General features: G+C 35.7%; 1 long non-coding RNA gene across 1 annotated transcript in view; it reads left to right on the forward strand.

Annotated features, from left to right (window-relative positions):
• The window catches only part of LOC122183752, a 31,160-nt gene extending 15,473 nt beyond the window's left edge, over positions 1-15,687 (forward strand). The window contains exon 3 of the long non-coding RNA XR_006180350.1: positions 15,627-15,687. This is a non-coding gene — a long non-coding RNA (uncharacterized LOC122183752). The remainder of the gene's footprint in view (positions 1-15,626) is intronic.
• Positions 15,688-16,587: the final 900 nt, after the last annotated feature.

A 16,587-nucleotide genomic window follows, 5' to 3' on the forward strand; every position in this document is an offset into this window, starting at 1 on the left:
CAGTGGATAAATAAATCATTTCAGATCAAGTGATGGAATTTACCAGAGCTTGCTCTGCAACAGTGCTTAATTTCCTTCTCAATTCCACTAGTGGATCACAAATAATTCCTCTAAATTTGATGACAGCTATGCTAACTGCAGAAGTGAAGTAAGCAGCAGAAAATCCAGCATTTTCTGGAGAAATTTCAAAAGCATTAAGCAATTAGCTGATCAGTCAGCTACATAAACTTGAACCATTGTACAAAAACTGAACTTATGATAAAGATGTTTGCTCTTTGAGTATTTATTTAAAGTGAAACAAATTCTGCATCAGCTTTTAGTAGTGGGGAATTACATCACTGTAGTGAGTGTGTTTGACTGAAATAGGGCATGCTAACTCATACAGTGTCATACAAAGCAGTGCTCTAGTTCTTGTAATGAAACTGTTTTATTATCTGTGGTAGTTCATATCCAATTCACAGAAGTGTGATAACACTGAGGTTTTCTCCGCTTTTGTCTTTGAGATGAATTTGACCTCCCTTTTTCAGCCACGTTAGCATTTCTTTTTCCTTTTTAAAATCCTTTTGCATAGTCCTTGGCTGTTATGAGATTAATGTTTGGTGCCCATCCTACCCTCGTAGCTACAGAGATTGTCACAAGTGGATTGATTTCATCTATTGTTCTATCCTTTAAAATATATTTTTCAATGAAATGTATGTAAGGAAAATACTTTGGGACTAACATTGATTCATTTTCACTACCATGAAACTGGTTGGAAAGGATATGGAGTAAAATAATCTGTTCTCATGATAAACCTGGTTGTATTTAGGATAAATACTACTCTACTTCTCTGCTGAAGGCAAAGTACATTATACTGAGAAATAGAAACTGAAAAAGATAAAATTACTCTCCTAACCTCATTTGTTTCCAGATGCACTTCAATTCTTCTTATTTGAAGAAATCTATACCTAGAGTAGAACAGGAGGTCTTATAATTTTTGCCACAATTATTGTGTTGACTGGATGTATCTTCATCTCACTCTTGTAGCAGTGGAAGTATGAAATTCATTTTCTTTTCCTGCTCTTAGTAACTTCCTGTGTTCACCTAGTGGTGGTATTACATCTTCAGTTGATGTATCAGACATTCAAATACCACGTGATCGGTTTATGTGTACTAAGGTTCTTGTAAAATTATATGTCTTGAACACAGTTAATTTTGCTGTCCAGACCCCACAGTTCTTTGTGCTCCTTTCCAATTTTCAAAATATCTTTGCAGCTCTGGCTAGAAGATATTTTCATATGAGGGGAAAAAAAAATTTAAAAAAACCCACCAAATCTCAAAATCTTGGAGTGGAATTTGATACACTGCCATGCTTTCTTGCCAAAGTTTTCTGAATTGAAAAATATTTTCATGTTTTTTATTCTTCTAAATCTCCTTGAAATCATCACCTTTCTTGTAAGATGATTGAAATGATGTGGTGTTTTAAGTGTACATTCAGCAGTTTGGGGAATTTTAGTATGGAGAGAAGAAACTGGAGCTTGTTCTGTAAAAGATGATGTAGTAACTCATGTGCTTCAAGCATTAGATCCACTGATCTCAGCAGACAGAGCAAGGAAGATGTGGCCTACCAGCCTTAGTCTTCAGAACATTTTTCCCAGATTGGTCAACTAATCTGCCTTTATAGACAGTGGACAAAATTGCAAGGAGAGATTCACCTCATCCTAAGCCAATGCCTAGAAGCTGCAGCTTGAGCTTCTAGATGACTTCTGCAGTGTTTTTACACATGAAAAGGTAACCCTGCAGTTTTCCATCACCCTATAATGCAAAAAATAGCCATGATAATAGCTTCTGGTAGAGCCACTAGTGGACACAATCCCGTGTGAAATGGGGGTAGAGAGAGTTTTCTTCTTCTTGTTAAGTATGTAAATTGCTCCAAAAAGTAATGTCCCCTACTGATTTGCATGGAAAATACCGCAGCTAGAAATAGAGCAATAACACTATTTGTTTAAGCAAATTCTCAAATACAAAACATGGTTTCTACATAGTCACCACTATTAGCCATGTCTTTTTGCTAGTGATGAATATGAGCCTACATGACATGCTTGTAAAAATCTATGCCAGTGAAGGTGACCTACTGTCTCTGCTGCCACTACTGAAATGCTCCACCTGCTGCCTCACTGTTCTCCCTTCCACTGTTTGGTCCCCATCACATTCAGCACGCATCAGTGAATGTCCATGAGTGCATGGAGGAATTCAGTGATACTCTTTTGCTTCATATATTCATCCATGTCAGACAATTTCTTTTGTCAGACTGTCTCTTTGCTGGTTAGAAAAAAATATGTAATGGAATTTTAGTGTGAAGGTTCAACCTCTGCTGCCATACACCACTAATGTTGTGGGGTGACACAATAAAATAGGAGGCATCATTTTCAGAGCAGTCAAAATAGCAGTGGTGTTGTGATAAATGTTCTTTCTAAGGACACTGGGGAAATGCTTCAGCTTTCAGAATATTTTATGAAGGAGCTTCTTGAACAATTTTGTCATTCAAAAAACAGACAGTACTTAAGAAATGGTCATGCTGATTTTGATCAATATTTACTGCATAACGTAATTTTAATATAATCCATTGTTGTCACCTTCTGGCCCCTCCAGTACTGCTTTTCTCTTCTCACAAATTCCAATCTCCCTTTCTTTTGTCAAATGCACTTTTCTGTTTGAACTTAATATCTGGCAAATAATAGTTTCATAGACTTTTATATTAAAAGAGTGCTTTCTATCTAGACCGTTACCAAGACCTATATACTTTCATTTATAAATTATGGATCAGTTCTTTAGTCAGTGCTAAGCTTGCTTAAGATCAGTAAGGCTGTATTGAATTGCATCATTTTAGACTCCTATGTTTTATGGAATAATTTTATTCTCTATTATAGTGCAGGTAGCTATTGCCAGAATATGATACGGCAACAATTTAATAGTTTGTAATTGGAAGTAAGACTTCTCAGTCCTGTATCATGTGACTTCCACCTTCTCTGCCATTCCCCCCCCCCCCCCACCCCAAAAAAAAAAAAAAATTGTAGCATCCAAAGTACAGCTTGTTCTATCTTGAGTGTGAGAAGTGAACTAAGCAACATTTGAGAATTTTCTATGCCTACCTTCTACTTTTCTGTGCTTTATAACTTGAAAACATACTGACCATTTGGTAATTTCATCTTAATAACGTTATTCATATGCAAATTTGGCAAGGATTTTCAATCTCACAAAAAAAATGAAGAAAAAAGTGCTGGAATTTTTAGGTCAGTGCTAGTGGACAAAAGTTGGTTTATATTTCAGCTGTGTGATTAGAAGCCTAACAGTGCAGTGTCCATCAGAGTGGGGGGAAGTGATTTAGTCTTGAATTACAGAGATGATACTTGGTGATGCTACAAACTCTTACTTATTTCTCAGGTTTAGGATGTATTTTCTACTTGGTGAAAACTTGGTGCTGGAGGGTAGTATTAAAGCAGAAAGATCTATTATTCTGACCAGCAGGAGATGATTGAAATTGTTTTATTTTGCTCTCTATATGGAATTATTTTAGTTTGCTCAACTGAACATGCTATTTCTATGTTAGCTATATGTGCTCAACTGCGGAAGGCCTATCAATTTAACAGTATGAACTTTTTTGCTTTAGCAAGATGCATGATCATGATTTGGTCCTTGTTCTGACTTTCATTGCCATCGTAATGCATTTTAGTTTCAAAGTTAGTCAGCAAGGATAGACGGCATCATATGGTAAAATATATCAGATTACCAAACTGACGAACCAGCACTAGCAGGTACATTCAGAACTATCAAAATCCCAGTATGATGGATATGACGGATAATTTCCAGAATAATAAAGAATAATGATTGATGTCCAGCTCATATAACAATACCCTAAAATCCTAATGCTATTCTTTTTTCAATCTCATATTGTGGTAGCCATGCATGAATTACTCAGCTGCCTATATTAAGCCTTGAGAATGAGACATTTCCCAAGGGTTTTTCCAGTGAACCGTTGACAAGTTTGCTTCCATGAAATCTGGACAGATAGTGCTCAATAGCATTCAACAGGCTTGAAGGCCATACCCTATATTTTTTTGAGAAGGATTAATCGTCAAAGTGCAAAACAGCATTTTCTGAAGTATTCTTCATTAAAACAAGTTAACAACATAGATACCAGGGAACGAAGAGTAATCTGTTGGGATACCAAAGCATGGCTGTTATAGCACATATACATACATATGTATATATAAGCCAGAACTTCCTGTTCATGTCCAGAGTTTAACATCTCCCATTACCAAGGGTATTTGGAATTACTCCAGTCAGAGATAGGACAAATTGAGAAACTTTTCTAGATTTCAGGGAGGTTTTAGAAAATCAATGTCAAAAGAAATCGTTATTTAAGTTGCGAAGTCTTGCAGAGATGAGTATTATTGGCATCTGTTAGAATTTGTGATTTAGAGGAATAATTCTGATAATAACATTTTCCACGTTACTGAGCGCTGATCAATTCAAACTGTTTTTCAATCATCTTGTCAGAATTTCATCTCATTTTCATAATGATTATTAACATGTGCCCATGAACCTGGTAAAAGCATTTCCATCGTAAATATGATTTCGGGTAACTTCATGATCTTCTAGTTATTTGTGGGGAAATATGGGAGCAGATTAGTTAAAAATATTGATTATGAATTGGAACTGAATTCTTCCACTTAGTTCTTGAAAGATCTGTAATTAATATCTAGTACTTTAAGCTTGCTTCCTCTACAGATATATAGTATGAGAAACGGTGAGCAACATTTGAGTACGAACTTGATGTACAAACTCTTTATTTATAATACCTATTGGGAACAGAATGAGGTAGTTTACACTTTCCTCACATCAGTCTCAGTTAATTTCCAGGAGAATGAGAAAAACACCAGAGCTATGTGATTTGCTGTTTTTGTTTGTTTTTAATTACCTTATTCCTCAACTATGTGTTTTTTCAGTCCCTTCAAGACCCTCATTAGTGCTGATGTTTCTCATCAGCTTTCAGATTCTTCTAGCTGAGTTGAGACATCTTTCAATTTGGCATTTAGCATTTCTTGTGGAAAGAGGGAGTTTGGTCTTCACAAACTGCTGAAATAAAGGAAAAAATCTGAATGATTTTTTAAAGCTACTGAAGGAGCAGAAGTTCAGAATATGACTATTTCTAATTGATCACTAAATCTATTGTTGTTAATGCTTGTGAAGTACTTGATCTATTAAAGTACTAGAATTCACTTCTAGTAATTCCTGCAAAATATAAATGACAGGCATGTCAGTCTTTCCCTGCTCAAACCAATATGCTTTACTGCAGGAAAGGGAAAGTACACAAAGTAGATTTGATTACCATTATTATTAACTTCTTGATAAATGTATAAAAGGGTATTCATAGAGGCTGCTAGTTGTCCGCACAGTGCAAAGTTGTTTGCATTTTATACAAACTCATTGTGAGGAAGGAATCAGTGTGAAAAGAATAGGTTTAATCTATAAAACTACTCACAATCATTCTGTGGAGACAAAGGAGACTTCAGAATAAGTTAGGCTGTGTTATAGGCTTAGAAAAAAATTCATGCTCTAGTTTACTTTGTGGTAGCTTACGTTTGCACAGAGACATGGATCATGGATCATACAGAACATATCACATGAAAGAATGTCCATCCCATCTTCCCTCTGCGACGCTAGGTTATTCTGCTGCTTTCTTACAAAACAAGGGCTAACAAGTGCAGATCAGCAGAATTCTAAGTGCAAGAAAGTGCATTGATGATTTATGATTTCTTCTGGCCTATTTCTGCAGTTCTCGCTTGAAGAGAAAACATGGAAACAGCTTTTTCTCAATAACAGCTATAAACTAAATCTCATGTTCATTTTACAGTTAAACAAAACTATATGTTAAACTCATTTGGATATAAGAAACATGAAATGAGCTTATACAAACTATTATACTTGAAAGGACAGATTTGCTGGTGCATTGTAAACTGATTGTTTAACAGCATTCCAATAATGGCATTAAAACCATACTTAAAGCCACTGAATGTCATTCGAAAGGCAAGAACTGTGCAGAGCACTTTAGTCAATTTATTATTAATCCAGCAGAAGACATTACTGATGTTTTTCTTTTTACCTTTTGAGCTGCCTAGTGAATGTGATCTTAATCTAGGAGAGAACTTATGACTTTTCAAAACAAATTCCTGAGTAAATTCCATCAACATTATTTATATAAATAATAGAGTAATCCAGCAATTAAAAAAAATTCTATTAATAGTGACTAGAAGTGAAAACAACAAACATTATGAGTTCTGATCTCTGAATCTTAGCAGAGTTTATATATAAAACAGACTTATGGAAAAAGTGTCATTTCCTAAGTTTTGTTAGTATCAGCTGGTTTAATGAAAAATAAGTACTAAGGGCATAAGAATACTGCAGACAGTTAAGGAATTACTAGCATATCTCAAATGATTCAAATGTATCTCTTTCATTTGCAAACTACTTTTCTAGCATTGTTTCAGACCACCCTGTGTATGTGTGTGTGTACTGTTACACTGCCAGGATGAATTTGCCTGGTTCCTTGCTTTAAGTCTTCAGGTTGGCGAAATTCTACCAGTGTGCTTTAATGCTAGAGAAGTCATGCTCTCTACCCATTAGGTAAACCAGCTTTTCTTGTTCAGTTGATTTACTGAATGGTGTATGGTCTACCATATGAGTGTGAAATCTCACAGCTCTGTCCCAGCATGTATATCTTTAAAATCCATTGTGTAGAGTGTTCTATAGATCTCATTACCATTGATTAGTACTTTTATGCTGCTGTCTAGCTGTTACCATTCTATACATTGTGTGAGAGTGCTTTAAGAAGTTTGGTGTCTAAGCAGAAAGGAGAGACATAAGATGAGAAAAGAAATGAACACATAGACAACTTAACCAAAGCCTTATTTATGCTTTTGGGCTCGGTATTAGAATCCAGATCTCCTGACTTAATTTGATGCCCTGTTTTTATACATTTCTGTACATGTGATCTTTCATGCTGGTGGTATTTGTAAGAATACCTGCTTCATTCGTTCTCAGCCATTTCTTGGAAGAAGGCTTTCACAGCAGCCCTTGTACTTTCTTGGCACATTGGAATATATCAAGACAGACTCTGACTCAGCTGATATCTTAGGATTTTCCACTTCTTTTTCCAATTTGGATATATTTCTTCTATCAGCGTGTCTCTAGCCAACATATGTCCAAAAATTATTTTAGAAGCCTGACCTATCAAGCTGCTTCCTGAACTGCTTAACAGCAATTTGGAAGCTCAAGCACCACAGATAGCAAGCAGGAATCATCAACCTAAAATTCTGACCTAGAGGCCCTTCCCTAGCATTGGATTCATGTTTATGCAAATTGCCAACAAAAAGCTATGCCTCTAAATCCGGGTAATAAGTAGCTCACTGCATAACATGGGTATTTTAAGACTTAGTATTTTATTTATAAAGTGGAACAGATGGTAATGACAAAATTGTGTTTTATTGCAACTTTATCTTGCTGGCAAACTTCCAAAATTTTCAACCAGCCTTAACTGTAAGAAAGAAATAATTTTTCCTTCTTATCAATATTTTTTCTATTTTTGCCAACTAGTGGGCGGACAGTAGAACAGTTTAAAGTCAACTATATTTTCCTTGTAGATTTGTAGTAGTTTCTGAGTGAAATGAATTTATATCCCCTATTATAACACAGAAAAGACCAAGTGTCATGATTGGTTGAATGATAAATCCACTGACTGCTTCATATATATTGTAGTAGCATGAAAGATTTCCTTGTGGAAACTTTTTTCTAAATGAACTTCTGGACTTACTTCCAGGATGACGCACAGAGAAACAGATATCATTCTTTTGATAATACCTTGTACTAGTTGGAGTAGCCTCAGGCAAACTGGATTAATTTGTCAGTGGCTTGGAACTGGCAGAATAAAGACAAAAATGAAGTTAATTGAAGTTATTTAGTATACTGTAGAATGAAATGGCAAAGCTATGTGTGGGTCAGGATGACAAAATTATACTTGCAAAGACATTCATCCAGCCTTGTTTCTTAATTTTATTTCCTGGAAAACTCTAAATGTTCCCAGGTCTACCAGTACAAGTTATAGGTAGCTACATTCCTTGCACAACTGACTTGAAATGCCCCCTGTAGGATTTGGATTGATAGGCACATGTCAAATACTACTTTGGTGGTGTTTTTCATGTGATTAGAATCTTAGGCAATAAATCAGGACCTCAGTGTGCAATTTTCATAAGTGCATGTCTGGTGTCATTAAACAAACAAATGTAATATACCAGATTAGAGGAGTGAATGGAAGAATGATACATTGACTTAAGAACACAATTTGAAGCAGCTGTTAACAATCTTTATTTCTCCAATGATTACCCTTAAACACAATGTTGACCTGACTGATGTCTTTCACTTGCCTTGTTTTTTCCTTGGTTTTACACTTCATAAATAACTTTTTAAATCAGCCCCTTCAATCTCTTTAGATCGAAGATTTTACACAATAGATGAATTACAGTAACAAATGAAGAGTAATGAATAAGATCATTCTGAATCATTCTGGCAATAACATCTTCATTTACATCTGTACCTGTTTTCCCTTGTTCAGCTGTGTTATTACAATGACTCCAGAAAAGACATGGGCTCTTACAGTAGGTACTATTTAAGCAAGGTGGGACTTGGTTTTTGCCTGAAGAAAGTAGGTACTGACAAAATACAGAAGCATCAAATCTTAGGAAAGAATCATATATAGTTTTGGAGTCCTAATTGGAAATTATGCTGCATGAGATTTAATTTTTTTTTTTTTCTCATGTAGAATCACTATGTATTTGGTGGCAAAAAATTCAGAGTAAAGAGTTTATGTGAACCTCAAAGAAGTTCTTCAGTATTATCAGCAAGAACTTGACTGTTCAGGGAAGCATGAGATAAATGTTTGCTTGCTTCAGCTTACTTCAGTGGAAGAAATGTTTTACCAAGTGAAATGTGAAAACCTTTAATTGCTGGGTATACTACTTAGAGTTTTGTCCACCTATTAACCTTTTAAAATGTTGTAATAAAATCAACAATAGAAATGTCATCTAATATCATTTAGTTGATTGAGTTTTTAGGTCAAATGCTTTGTTAAATATTCTGCGTCAGAAGTGCTACTTCTGCAGACTCAGTTTTCCTGGGTCATGCATTTAGTGTATATCTCAGATAACAGGGTGACAAGTTTCCTTTCTGTTGACAAATAAAATACACTGCCTATCTGAAAGGTAGACAAGTGAACCAAATAAAAGGTTATGTGCAAGCTAAACTTTCAGTTTTAAAGTACAAAATCTTCTGGGTCAGAACATGTGCACTTATGTCATCAAAGCTTATCAACAAAACCAGAACAGCACTGCTTGACACAAGTCAAAAAAAAAAAAAAAAAGCAGTGCAGTAAATTCAGAAAACTGCTTTTTTTTTTTCCAGATTGTGATGATCTTGATTTATCATCAGGCACAAAGGTTAACTCTTGTCCGTGATCAGGTTGTGTAAAGTTTGTTATGTTTTTTGTGCATGTTACTTTTGTGTACTGTATCATTTAAGTTTGACAGACAGGAAGAGAATGTAATTTTCTTTTCAGTGCTATCCATATCACCACTGTATTTACCTGTCATCTTGACATATGTTAATAAGCAGGTCTAAAATTTTCATGGAGTTGTCTGTTCTTTTCACTCCTGCCCATGGGTAGAAGTCTAGGTGAACATTTGGAGGCCACGTAGTCCAGCCTCTGAAACAGGACTAGTGCCAGCACTGAAGCATTGTTTTGTCCACTACCTGTTCCATTGTCCAGCCTGAAGTCTGCAAGATGAAGTTTGGCCCTTGTTTCACTGTCTGGTGCTATGTAGCACCACTTGACTCCATCATCCTTGTAGCAAACCCTTCAAGCAATGGCAGGTTTCTGTTAATTGCTTCTCAGTTTTCCCTTTGCCTGACTGATCAAGTTGGATACCACTAATCTCCTTGTGAAGGTCATACTATCTATGACCTACTGTTCCTATTGCTGTCTGCTGGATACTCCCTAGTTTCTTCAATAAGAACCAAAAATGGGTGCAGTTGTCCAGCTGGTGCCTCTTCAGTTCTGAGTACAGGGGAAGATGAAACAATAACATATTTTCACCCATATTGTAATGATTTTATAGAACAGAAAAAAGCATGACCAAAAAAAGCACCTTCCCTTCAAAAATAAGGTAGTTTTTGACTTGCTTCGTACCTTAACGTAGGCTAATTCCAAAATATAAAATGTCCTTCATAGTGTTTGTCCTTTCTAGTAGAATTACACGAATTCTAGAAAGCTGCTCTTTTCTGGAATAGCCAAGGTAACCATGATTTGTCTCCTGCCTATACTAGTCAAACTTGTAAGAAACTTGAAGATAATTGAAGGTCACAACTATAAATTCAGGGGGAGAGATAGGTGCTTATTTGCTGCAAGTAAACCCAGTCCTATCTTAACTTCTCATTCTGTCTTTAATAGAAAACACATTTGTTACCTGAATTCTGCTTACTGGAGAATCACCAAGGTTAGGTTAGTTCTGCCATTTGTAATGCAGTAGATTCAATATTATCACACTGAATGAGCTGACCAGGGAGATAAGGAAGAAAACTTCCTTCTCTTCTCCCTACTCCAATCACATGCAGTGCCATTAAATACAGAAGCTTTCAGAACAGATCATTGCTTATTTGATGCAGTGGATGGAAATTCTCATTTCAATCAGGTAGCGAACCTTCAAGGGAAAGGATGATCAGGAGGAATGGGAGAGACCTTGATATATCAAAACAAGCCTTTAAATAATAAGCACATTTCATACCCAGGGCTTGTCCCACATATAAAGCATGATATCTAGAAGCATTTCAGTGTAAGAAGTGTTTATAAGGCTATTTTATATGCAATACAAAACTGGCTACTTTTATACTCACATATAAGGTATCTTTTCACCCTGAATCACAAATAAATAGTTCTTCTCATGAATCCAAAAGAAGATTTGCGGTTTTAGTCCCATATTTTGGCACAGAAAATTGACACCTCTTTGAAACTGCCAGCATAATAATAGGTAGAAAGAGTCTAGACACCATGAATCTTTCTCAGTACGCTTAATGGATTTTGTCTGTCCTCTGTATTTTCAGCCCTGCTACTTCAGAACAAAGAAATGCGAAAAAGCTTCCTACAGTCTATTCTCTCTGGGTGAATGCTTGTTTTAGACAGGTGCAGGAGAAAGTTGCTGTGTTCAGAGTACCTTTGTATTCTGTTTGGTCCAACCAGGTTATCTTCTTACACAGTCTATGGAAAATAGAAATACAGATTCTCTTAGGCACCACTTAATGTAATATGGCCAAACTAAATAAGATGTAATTTCTTTATTTTCTTAAATACCAATATCCTCTTTCAGACTATGTATTAGGAGTAATGGGTCAAAAAATGTGCCCTATTTGTATTCCACAACCTTTTAAAAGACACTTTAAATGTAAGAAAAAAGCTTTTGTGCCCCATACGTACATATAAGGTGTGTGCCAATAGGAAAGGAGCATGTGATGGCAAAACTGTTATAGTAAATCACAGCAAAACAGATCCTTAGTTAATATCAACTGAGCTTTGAGATTCAGAATAGCTACAACATTAGAGGAGATTTAAAAGTTTAGAAAGGCTGCATATGCCCTATGTGAAGGTATTGGTTTGACCTGAAGATCTTCCCCTTGCAAGGAAGAATATATACGTTGGATGTCAAGGTCAGCATTAATGGAAGTGTATTAGTATAAGGGCATCAATAAATTCATAGATTATTAATGTTGCAAAGTAATAGAGAAACTTCAAGGATAGTTTTTGAAAGTGAGTATGAGAATATTTTTGCTATATGAAATGGGAAAAGGAACCTGACATGAGACACTGTGACAGAGATGACTGGTCTAAGCAGTGGATATTTCTACAGCAACGTTCTCATTGGCCTGAAAGAGGGAAACAGGATTATCAAAGCCAATACAGAAAAGGTTCAATTATTGAGTTACTATTGCTCCATTATCCTGTTGGCTATGCGTTAGTTTTTATTATCCATGAGAAGCAGTGGCTGTTGGCTGCATTCCAGGTTGGTACTTCTGTAATTGCAGCAGAGCAGTAAAAATAGAATAAAAGAAATAAAAATTAATTAAAACCTGGAAGTTGGATGTACAAAGTTGATGGAAAATGGGATGTTCACAGTTCCTAACTTTCAGAGTAGGAAGTCTAAGTTCCAGCTAAGAAGTGAGGCTCTTGGAGAGTCAGTGAAACTCTTGATAGGTTTATTCAAGTAGCAACTCACAGATTAAGTCCCTGATTGTTTTTCCCTCTCAAAAAATCTGTGCCTCCCTAAAAAGTGTACTTATAGTAGCCTTGGATAGATGATGTGAACTATTTTCCCTGTCTTTATCCAAGCTTCTGTTTCAGGTATCATCTATAAGTAAAAGGTTTTGCTTAAATCACGTGTTATTTACTCTATTTTCTTCTCACTGAGTGTACAAGGAAGGAGAAGAATCTGTAGTAAGCACTTCTTATCAAATCAGTAGAAGAGCTGTGGAAACAGTTTCGGTGGGAGTTCAAACATATTGATTTGCCATGCTGAACAGAAAACTGCACAGATTAATGTATGAATAGCATATGTTGAAGACAATCACATAAATCATTTCCCTCCTGGTTATTTTGGGGGAAATTATCTCTCTTCCTTCAGAAAATACTCTGTGGGATGCATCCTTCTCAAAGTGACATAGACTGTTATACTGATATAAGCTATTTTATCTTATTAGTCTAGCTCTACGCCATAGTGACTGAGAGCAGAAGTTGGACATGTATTATCTTGAAAGTTATTCATTAAAATTTAATGAACAGTAACCCCCCCATCCTTTCACCTCCCCCCAAAAATACTAATTACATGAAAGATGGTAAGACTACCATCCTTCTCACTATTTTTCTCCTACTAGCTATTTAATTAGTTACGTAGAAAATCTCCAGTAAGACAGCTTGAGAAAGGCAGTAACCTGATGGGTAGGATCCTTTTTTTCTGTCATGCAAAGCCCACATTTGAATTCCTTGTATACATAAAGTGAAGAAGCACTTGAGCAGACTTTAGCAGATGCCACTTCCCATTTAAAATAATCAGAATTTTGCCAAGTGTGAAACATGGCAATTTAAAAACAACTGTAACAGAGAAAATAAATCTTTGATGGATTCCAGTATTCAGCTGGAATTTTATATACATTTCTTATAATTCATAGATGTTTCCAAAACTGAAAAATATAACAAACCATGATGGTTTGTTTTTGATGTGACACTGGGAAAAATAGATGTTTATTGTAAAACACGCTTGTTTCTAAAATAGACTATATCTTAGTTGATCTAGCCTTTGCCCATAGAAATCTCCTAAGAACTATAGAGCAAAGGTGATTTTCTTGTTACATCTTATTGTGGGACTCGCTTTTGGAGTGGAAAAGATGCAAGGTGTTTCAGCAGGGCATTTCACTGCATATGAGCTTAAAAAAAAAAAGGAATTTTCACAACTAAATGAAGAGTTCAGTGCTTTGGACTTGCAAGGTTCAGGAAAGCCCTTTTTATTAAGAAAAGTAATCCCTTTTTATTGTACTTCAGAATCCTATCATCCCTCATGGTTTCCAACCTTGTCCTCTTTATTAGCATTCCTGGCAGTTTTATAATATTTAAAATAATACTCTGCTTTATTGAGGTTAGTACAATAATTTCACAGTACTAGTTAGCAGTGTATGAGCACTGAGTTTCAGGGTGTAGCAAACAGATTCTGGTTTTGTTATGCAGTAGACATTGCTAAGACAACCTTGTCAACTGAATTTTATAGTGGTATTAATTGCTAGAGGTAATCTCTCTGCTTTTACCCACAGACAAAGTCTTCTCAATCAGATTCATAGTAATGCATGTATAGAATGCATGGATTCACTAGCATTGGAAGAGTTTTTCCCCAGTGACTTCTGTCTGTTCAGGGAACTAACAATTCTGTTGAAGTGAAATTTGTTTCTGCTTCACTGATAAGAACAATTTTGGTACTTTTATCCTAACTTTTGAGGTAAGATATTTTGATGAAGCATACAATGCAATTGGTTATTTTCTACCGAAGTACACATGTCACAAAGCTTTACTCTGAAGCTCGTGCTTTTCTGTTCTGCCCTGCTCTGCTGCTCATTGTATTGCTGAAGTTCAGCAAATGTCTACATGAGCAGATCAAAGTGTAATCTTGGCTTTTGCTGCTTCTCTGTGGTTTCTGGTGCTTATGTTAATCCTACTTAGACTAAGTGGTCAGAGATTTGGGAGATTTGAAATACAAAATATATTCTAACCTTGAGATGGATTAGGGTTGTCAGATGATACAAAGCTGTCATGTAGGACTAATGTTATGAAAACAAGAGCTGAAAATACTATTTTAGTGTAGCTGACAACAGAGATTTACCCTAGAAGAGACATGGATGTGTTAGAATAAAGCATCTTCTTAGTGAAAATGTAGCCTGAATGCCTCACAAAGTTACTGATTATGTATCTTAAGTTAAAGAAACAGATTTTTGTCCAAGAGACTTTATTATTTTCATCAAGTAAACATGATAGACTTCAGAACATGGGTATGTTTTTAACCAAAAGCTTTATTTCGCATGATAAGGAGAGGATTGGCTTGTATTGTAATGACTTATCTTTAACCTTTTCTTCAGGAAACCCTCTTGTATGGAAACTTATTTTCAAACAATATTGAAGCTTCCTAGCTGAAACTCATTTAACAGGATCCAATGGGACAATCTGCTATGCTTTGCAAGGGGGAGGTGACATTGGATGTGCTCCTGCTGGCTATTATAAAGGAGGAAACCATTACAATGTAGGCTATGAGTTTAAATTATTGTTAAGAGAACAGAAAATAGTTTGTAGGCAAGTGTTTTTACTTCAACAGAAGCTGCAACCAGAAAAAGGTTTTGTGAATCTTTCAAAAGATTTCTGCACCTTTAGTTTGAGAAAAGAAAGCCATCTCAAAAAGATTTTCTAGTGTTTTAAGACTTTTTTCTCCTTTTTTTTTTTTTTTTTTTATTAACATTGTTTTTTAAAATGGTTTTTTTTTTTTTTTTTTTTTTCTGTTGCTAATAGTTACAAAGTCCTTTAGAGCAGAACTAAGTGGCTTGGCCATATTTGTGACTAGTGGAAATTAATATCCATCCTGGATTAAGCCTATTCTGTAAGCTTGAACAGTTGCCGCTTTACTCACAATTCTATTCAGAAATGGTAAGAAATGTGATGCTAACATAGTGAACCTCCTGTTCCCCTCTTCCCCGCTTTCTACCACAGCTTTCTAATTTGTACAACCACTGATCAGGAGAGTAATCACTCTCTTAAAGACCTTAAAATAGGCATGAATTTGGATTGAATGGTACCTCTTACAACTATGCTTAGCTCATGTCCAGCCTTGGATTTTTAGGTCTGGAGAGGGATCTTAAGAGGTAGACTGGGGCCGGGGAGAGACTACATTAATTTTTTCAGCATATATTGCTTGAAGAATAGGCATTTAAATTTTTTTTCCTTTTGCTCTTAACAGTGGTGTAAGGATGCACCAAGATACACTGGAGCGCCCAGCTTATCCCTGCTCTGTTTTGGTGGACACTATAAAGTAAATTTTTGGAAGAGGCTCACCATATCTTTACAGTAGATGCATGTCTAATGAAGCCTCTGTGCTGGTGGGGCAGTATTCTATGACACATACATGTTTTTATCCAAGTTAGATGTTTTCTGAGAAGTTGAATTCAGGTATGGCTGTTTCTTGATATAAAATAAATGAAACCCACCCAGAACTGAACTTTTGTACTAGGAAAACATGCTTTCTAAAATCTGGTTTTCCCTATAGGAACCAGATGTAATAAAAAGGGACAATATCCGTGGAGGGGTTCCCCACACTGCCCTGCAGTTTTAAAGAATTGCAATAGTACAGTCTTTTTCAGGCTGGCTGTTGTTACATATCTAGATTTGGGAAGCAGGTGGTAAAAAATTATCAAGGTAAAGAGCTACTTAGATCAATAAAAAAAAAAATGCAACCTTCCTAAAATAGAGGACATTTGTGATGGAGCTGTCTTTAGCTGTCTTCAGTGTGAACAGAGTTGGTAGAAGAACCATGTGAAAACAAGAAGAGGACCCTGAACAGCCCCCAGTTCTCAATCTGCTGCAGGACATTATCTTTTCCAAATGTAAGCATTTCACTCTTCTATTTCCTATCTGGGAAAAACAGTCAATATCTGCCCACTTTCCACCCAAAAAGGGCAGAGGCAGGTAATGCAGCAGAGCTGGGGATTTCTGTAACACATTACATATACAGTGTGAAATTGCAAGAGATAAAATTGCCTTGTATGGATGTTGTGCACATCCTTACATTTGACTAGATTTAGTGGATGAACAAAACATTGGAAATGAAAAGATAGAGCTAAATTTTAAATTCGTTACTCTGAAAATATTCTTTGAGAAGTAACTTGTATTTATTTATTTATTTTTTTAACTTTTTTCATCTG

This window comes from Lagopus leucura, unplaced genomic scaffold, assembly GCF_019238085.1.
Source record: "Lagopus leucura isolate 7727_CA_CO unplaced genomic scaffold, USGS_WTPT01 Super-Scaffold_100019, whole genome shotgun sequence".
Lineage (NCBI taxonomy): Eukaryota > Metazoa > Chordata > Aves > Galliformes > Phasianidae > Lagopus > Lagopus leucura.